Raw genomic sequence first — 6,579 nt, 5'->3', positions numbered from 1 at the left:
GATCCGCCCGTCTCGGCCTCCCAAAGTGCTGGGATTACAGGCTTGAGCCACTGGCCACATTTTCTTTATTCATTCATCCAGTGGACACTTAGGTTGATTACATATCTTGGCCTATTTCTTGGCTATCGTGAATGGTGCTGCAATAAACATGGGGGGTGGAGATAACACTTTAACATACTGATTTCCTTTTCTTTGGGTATGTATCAAGTATATAATAATATGACATGACTCAAAATTAAGGAATAGGATTGTGGAAATTGGTTTTCAAAACAAAATGTTCTCTAGTTTGAATATAGAGAAAAATTGGTGAGTGTCTTCAGCTGTCCTCGTACATAATGCATGTGAACTTGCTTTAAGCATAAGTGAAGGAGTGGAAAAATCCTGGAGATAGAAATAAAGGGGTATACATGTGGACATAAAGAATCAACAAAGATTCTTTTAAGAAAAAGTGTGTATGGGTTGGGAACAATAGCATGACAGCAGTGGGGCCTCTAACAGTCTGGAACCAGTTAGGACACAGAGCAGGATTGTCATTCTATTCATAGACACCGTGGTGACATTTTGGGTACATTAGGTTAAACGGCTTTCTTCAGCAAAATGTCTACTAGAGATAGATTTGATTTTTATTCTTAATGTTCTAGACTGTATCTTTTCAGGATGCTAGGTACTTTATGAACATCCTTGCTGTCTCAATTTGCATAGTGGGTTGGAGGTCCCTAAGACAATCTCTCCAGGTTCTGTGATTTGCTAAGAGGACTCAGAATATAGTTGTACTCATGCCTATATTATGGTGACAGGATACAAATAATCAGTAAAGGGAAAAGGTTCTTGGATAATATCTGGAGGGAATCAGATATAAATTTGTAAAGATCCTTTGTGCATGGAGTAACAGGTCACAATTCCTCCAGTATTGAATTGTGATTGTACTTGTGAAATGTCTACAATGGAAGTTAATTATCAACCCGTACCTAAGGTTCTTATTGGGACTAATCATGTAGGTATCATCCCTCCGGTACATATCAAGATTCTAGACTCCAAGAAGGGGAGCAAGTGTTCAGAATAACTTGAACCATGCCTACCAGTTATGGAATGGTGGCAACCCTCTCAAACTCCATGTATCCTAACACCAGCTAAAGGCCAGTCTTGTAAGCAGTCCTGTCTAGGATTTGCAGTCTCAGGCCTGTTATATTAACTTTTTGTGCACATAGTATTAGAAAACTATTGGCTGCAGTCTTCTTTTTGTTTTGTGTGTTTTGGTTTTTAACTGTCACCAGATACCAGAATAGCTCATCTCCAAGGTAACTGTAACAGAATACTCAGCAGGTTAAACAGAAAATACTTGCCTATTACAATTATTAAAAGTTTGGTAGGGTCTATATCTGCTCTCTGGTGTGTCCTGCATCATCAACTTGGTTACAACATGGTGTTAACATGTGGGACTTATTGTGTTTCTGGTTAATATTTCTGTTTCTCCCAACCACACTGAATATTAAATACCTAGTTTTATATCTAGTACCCTGAGCTTATGTGGGGCTAATGTTCTTTGCCATTTTTCACCACAGATTTTATTTCCTTTTTCTTTTGTGGACACTGGTGAGTTCCCTGGTATAACTTTGACTTGGGTGTATTTTCACAATTGGTGGGGATTATTACAGATTATCATCCTTTCTCTGTGTTTGAAAAAGGAGGGAGGCTTCAAGTCAGGTTAGCTGAACTTCCTTTGTTGGTCTTGTTATCCATAATATAAAAAATAAATTGATGAGGCTGGGCATGGTGGCTCACGCCTGTAATTCCAGCACTTAGGGAGGCTGAGGTGGAGTTTTAGACCAGCCTAGTCAACACAGTGAAACCTCATCTCTACTAAAAATACAAAAAATTAGCCAGGTGTGGTGGTGTGTGCCTGTAATCCTAGCTACTCAGGAGGCTGAGGCAGGAGAATCACTTGAGCCTAGGAGGCAGAGGTTGCAATGAGCCAAAATCGTGCCACTGCACTCCTGCCTGTGTGATAGAGTGAGTCTCCATCTCAAAAAAAAAAAAATAATAATAATAATAATAAATAAGTTTGTGAGAAATCTATTAAATTGTTACATAATCTATATAGGTAGAAGGTTTCTATTTCAAGTGAACCAAAGTGTAACTTAAATCCTCTAATGCAGACTCACAGCCCAAAAATAAATTCCAAGACATGTCCAGTTTACAAATCCACAATTCCTTTGATGGGGTGGGAGGGCAGTTCTGGATAAGGATGGACCCTGCTAGATTGCAAAAGTTTACAGCACTAATTTTTTCCCCAGAGATCTCCATAAGGACCTACAGTCATGAACTTCTGTGACTATGTACTCAAAAAGAGAAATAATCACACATTTTGGCAGCGACTGAATTATTGTTTTCAAGTAGGATAAATCCAAAGAGACCCACACTGAGACACATTATAATCAAAAGACAAAGGAACACCTTGAAAGCAGCAGCATGAAAGTGACTTGTCATGTACAAGAGATCCTCAATAATATCAGTGGCTCTGGCCAGGTACAGTGGCTCATGCCTATAATCGCACTTTAGGAGGCTGAAGCAGGCGGATCGCATGACGTCAGGAGTTTGAGACCAGACTAGCCAACACGGTGAAACCCTGTGTCTACTAAAAATACAAAAATAAGCCAGGCATGGTGGTGCACACCTGTAATCCCAGCTACTCGGGAGGCTGAGGCAGGAGAATCGCTTGAACCTGGGAGGCGGAGATTGCAGTGAGCTGAGATCATGCCCCTGCACTCTAGCCTGGGTGATGGAGACTCTGTCTCAAAAAAGGAAAAAGGAAAAAAAAAGATCATCAGTGGATGTCTCTGCAAATCTCCAAGGCCAGATGATGTATTAAAGTGCTGGGAAAAAACCTGGTGTATTGAGGATTCTATATTCAGCAAAACTATACTTCCAAAATGAGTGATCAATTAATAACTTTTCAGAAAAACATAAGCTGAGAGAATTAATTGCCAGTAGACAAGTTATTCAAGAATTGATAAAGGGGCCAGGTGCAGTCACGCCTGTAATCTCAGCACTTTGGGAGGCTGAGGCAGGCAGATCATTTGAGGCCAGGAGTTTGAGACCAGCATGGCCAACATGGTGAAACCCTGTCTTTACTAAAAATACAAAAATTAGCCGGGCTTGCTAGTGGGCACCTGTAATCCCAGCTACACAGGAGACTGAGGCAGGAGAATTGCTTGAACCTGGGAAGTGGAAGTTGCAGTGAGCCAAGATTGCGCCACTGCACTCCAGCCTGGAAAACTGATAAAGGGAATCAATCCTTCCAAGTTGAAATGAAAGGATTTTAGACAATAACTTGAAATCATATGAAAATATAAAGATCTATACTAAAGGCAATTACATGAAGCAATACAAACAACATTATGATAGTAATTTTAGTTTGTAATCCCAGTTTTTATTTTCTATACGGTGTAAAAGACAAATGCATAAAAATGACTATCAATCTATGTAAATAAGTACACAATACGTAAAGATATACTATGAGATCAGTAACAGTATGGGAAGGAAGAAGCTGTGAAGGAGTAGGGTTCTTATATGTGATTGAAGTGAAGTTGGTATCAATGTAAAACATTGTTATAACTTTAGGATGTTGCCTATACTTATGATAGCTATAAAGAAAATACCAATGAAACATGCACAAAGGAAAATAAGAAGTGATTCAAGGCAGGGCACAGTGGCTCATGCCCGTAATACCAGCACCTCCAGAGGCTGAGGCGGGTGGATCATGAGGTCAAGAGATCAAGACCATTCTGGCCAACATGGTGAAATCCCATCTCTACTAAAAATACAAAAAAAAATTAGTTGGGCGTGGTGGCATGTGCCTGTAGTCCCAGCTACTCAGGAGGCTGAGGCAGGAGAATTGCTTGAACCCAGGAGGTAGAGGTCTTGTAGTAGGCTGAGATTACGCCACTGCACTCCAGCCTGGGCGACACAGTGAGACTCCATCTCAAAAAAAAAAAAAAAAAAAAAAGAAAAAAGAAGTGATTCAAAATGTATCACTACAAAAAAAGACCTCAACACAAAGGACAATAGTAATGAAGGAAATGAGGGGAAAAAACACAATAGGACATACAAAACACAAATTTAAAATGGTAATCCTTACCTGTGTATAATTAGTTTAAGTGAAATTAATGAAACTTCCCAATAAAAAGATGTAGTTTGTCAAAATGATTGAAAGACAGTATCTAATTATATGCTCTGCACATTAGAACTAATGACATGCATAGATGAAAGGCAAATGATGGAGAAAGGTATTCCATGTAAAAAAAGTAACAGTGCAGGTAGCTATACTAACAGCAGATAAATTAGATTTTAAGTCAAAAACTGTTAAATGAGACATTAATATTGCTAAAAGGTTCATTTCACTAAGATGAAACACTTATATATGCACCAAATGTCAGAGTTCTGAAATATAAAATATAAATACTGACAGAATTGAAGGGAGAAATATACAGCTCTCCAATAATAGAAAGAGACTCCCTACCTTTCTTTCAAATGCATAGGACACCCAGACAAAAGATAAATAAGGAAACAGATAATTTGAAGAACATTATACATCAATTCAACCTAAGAGACATTTACATAACTCTCCGTCCCTCAACAGAATACACATTTTCTCAACTGCACATGAAACAGTCTTCAAGACAGACCATATATTAGGCCACAAAACAAGTCTTGATAAATGTAAAAGTTTGACACTATAAAAATGTATTTTCCAATTGCAATCTAGATCATAACAAGTAGACATCAATAGCAGTATAAAAAGTGGAAAAAGACTGAGGCGAGAGGACTGCTTGAGTCTAGAAGTTTGAGACCAGCCTGAGCAACATGGTGAGACTCTGTCTCTACCACAAAAAAACAAAAACAAAAAGGCCGGGCCGAGGTGGGCAGATCACTCGAGGTCAGGAGTTCAAGACCAGCCTGACCAACATGGTGAAACCCCATCTCTACAAAAAATACAAAATTAGTTGGGTGTGGTGGTGCATGCCTATAATCCCAGCTACTTGGGAGGCTGAGGCAGGAAAATCGCTTGAACCTGGGAGGCAGACATTGCACTGAGCCGAGATTGCATCATTGCACTCCAGCCTGGGCAATAAGAGCGACACTCCGTCTCAAAAAAAAAAAAAAAAAAAAAAAAGAAAGTATATATTTGCTAGTTTTGTCAGCTGAGAGGGTCAAGAATCAATAACACTAAGGTAGCAGTGATCACACCCAGCACTCAGTTCTTTGTTTCTAACTACATTTTCCACAAATAGGAACCAGAAGTCCTAGGAGAAATATCTGATCTCATGGCTAGGGTAGGGAAAATACCCAATGAACTTGAAAAATACCTAATGAACTTGGAACACACAGCACACAGTATCAGAAAGTAAACCAGCGCACAAGGAGCTCATATCATGATGAACAGGAAGAGCTAGAAGGCAAGAGGGGACTGCTTGAAGAGGATTTTACTGGCAAAATCTGAGACAACCAGAGAATCAAAATAACAGTAGTAGATGTGAACTCATTAATATAATAAAAATTCACAAATCCACACTGGTATAAACAAATAAATAATATAGATGGAAAGCTTTTGCTTAGAGCATAATGCCAAGAAATAAACAGAATAAGTTGGAGTATCTCAATTTTTCACCAGATAGTAGTAACTTTTTAGGGGAAAAATAATTTTAGAGTGCAGAATTCTGGAGAGAAACACCTTAATCAACTGTTCAAGTTTAGCAGCACCATTAATGGATAAAAACTAGTATCTGGTACATCCTGAGATCATGCACTAAGGAGAGGAATTGATCATAATCCAGAAAGACATAATCTTGAATGTTGGAGTCGCTGAAGATCAAAATGTTAAAAATATAACTCTGGAAAAATAATTTCAAATTATGTAGAAGATATTGATTGATTTCATTTCTTTCTTTCTTCCTTTTTTTTTTTTTTTTTCTGAGACAGTCTTGCTCTGTCACTCAGCTGGAGTGCATTTCGCTTCCTTCCTCCCTCCCTTCCATTTATTATTATTATTTTTTTCTGAGACAGTGTCTTGTTCTGTCACCCAGATTGGAGTACAGAGGTGTGATCTTGGTCTCCCAAGTTCAAGTGATTCTTGTACCTCAGCCTCCTGAGTAGCTGGGATTACACGCATGTACCACCATGCCACGCCCAGCTAATTTTTTGTATTTCTAGTAGAGACAGTGTTTCACTATGTTGGCTAGGCTGGTCTCCAGCTCCTGGCCTCAAGTAATCCACTGGCCTTGGCCTTCCAAAGTACTGGGTTTACAAGCGTGAGCCACTGCGCCTGGCCAAGATAGAGCATCTCAATGAATTTTGTCATTTGGAAGGGCAGACTAGAGCAACAATACAGCTGTAACTAGTATAGAAATGGCAGTCAATTTTCAAAGAAGGGGGATGTATGGCATTGTGTGGTTAGCATAGTAACCTTGTTTTTATGTGTAAACAAAATTGTGAAAATGTATTTTTTTAGTTTATAAAATGAATCTAGAACGTGAGACTTCGTTTTTTAAAAAACAAAAACATAGATTGATGTGTATTAGT

This window comes from Papio anubis, chromosome 20 (assembly GCF_008728515.1).
Source record: "Papio anubis isolate 15944 chromosome 20, Panubis1.0, whole genome shotgun sequence".
NCBI lineage: Eukaryota > Metazoa > Chordata > Mammalia > Primates > Cercopithecidae > Papio > Papio anubis.
This window is presented reverse-complemented; position numbering follows the sequence as displayed.